The sequence below is a fragment of the Bison bison genome, unplaced genomic scaffold (genome assembly GCF_000754665.1).
Source record: "Bison bison bison isolate TAMUID 2011002044 unplaced genomic scaffold, Bison_UMD1.0 scf7180017864461, whole genome shotgun sequence".
Taxonomy (NCBI): Eukaryota; Metazoa; Chordata; class Mammalia; order Artiodactyla; family Bovidae; genus Bison; species Bison bison.
Window position 1 is genome coordinate 9,970,050 of NW_011495023.1, and position 1,726 is coordinate 9,971,775.

A 1,726-nucleotide genomic window follows, 5' to 3' on the forward strand; every position below is an offset into this window, starting at 1 on the left:
ACTTTCTTTCATTCTTTGGATCCAAAGGCATTTTTGTGCAGGCAAAATCCTAAGCTGTAGGAAATTGTGAGAAAACCAAGTCACACAAGGGCTTCCCCAGTGGCTCAGCAGTAAAGAATCTGCTTGCAATGCAGGAGACACAGGTTCAATCCCCAGGTCAGGAAGATCCACTGGAGGAGAACACAATAACCCACTTCCAGTATTCTTGCCTGAAGAATCCCACAGATAGAGGAGCCTGGTGGAATACAATCCATAGAGTTGCAAGGAGTCAGACATGACTGAAATGACTTAGCACACATGCACCCAAGTCACACAAAGCAGGGGGTTTCGAGTATTTCCTGTTACACAATTCTCTTTGTGCATCTCAGTGAAGAAAACCACAAATTATTGACATTGTTAAAAGGGGGAAATTCTACCTCTAAAAATATTTGCTTCTTGTTTAAAAATCTATTGACTCCAATCCATTTACCACTATACAGTTCCACCAGCTGAGATTTGGAAGGAAGGTCTGTTTTTATCACGATAATAGTTAAGCAAGAAGCAGTAAATCTTGCTGGTCATTTACAGGGAGAAGTCAGCCAATAAAAGTAAGCACATGACGTGAAGGACCAACACGTACCAGGTCGCTGGCCACTTCCTGCTTTTACTGCGTTTACCTCGTTTGGCCGTCTTCCTCTGTCACTACTGTTTCCTCGACCAAAGCACAGGTCCTCTCCTTAAGGGAATGATTTGATATTTGTATATACTGTGAAACGATCACCACAATAAGTCTGGTTAACATCCTTAATCATACATAGTTACGAAACTTTTTTCTTATTTGACAACTTTTAAGATCTACTCTCTTAGCAAGTTTTGAACACACACTGCAGCATTAACTGTAGTCACCATGCTGTACAGTATATCCCCGGGATTGACTTACTTTGTAACTGGAAGTTTGTACATTTTGATTCCCTTTACCCATTGCACCCATCTCCACATGTCTGCCTTTGGCAACCACGAACTGGGCTTATTTCTTTTTTTAACAGAGAATTTTCCATGTATTTTTAAGATTATACTAAATGGCCCATAGCATTCATTTGAGGAGATGGTATTAGCAAGTGTAGAGCCCTTAAGACCAATGTTTTGGATTAGGTGTTTATTTACTGGTTTTCATCGGCTTCCAAAAAACTCAAGACTTATTTTTTAAAAGTCAAGGAAAAGAACAGTAAAAAAAAAAAAAAAAAACTGAAAAAAAGTAAGAAACCTTATAGAAAACAGTGGAAAATATTCCATGAACCTGAAGTAAGTTGATTATTGAAATGCATGTTTTAATTATGCATGCCATAATAAACTTATGGCAGCGATAGCAAAGACAGAAAGTGTAATGGACCCTGTTATTTCCATTGTCCAATAACAAACTGCTTTGGGGGAGTAAATCCTTTTCTGCTCTTAAAGCATAAGGACTCATGATCTGGATCTTTTTATGAGGGACTAACACGATGAGCACTGCTTTGCAACAAGTGGTCCCATAGACTGGGAGTGTTTTCCTTGAAGAAGTGTGTCTCCCTCCGCTTCACCAAGATGTCCCAATGAAAGCTGCTGTGCTTTTCCTGGGTCATACCATGTCATTGGGCTAGAAGGAAACTGATCAAACTTATTCTGGATTGTGAACTTGGGTAATTAGTTTGGTGGTTCAAGCTGTAGAATATTAACCTGAGGATAATCACAGCATAAATGTAGTCACAGT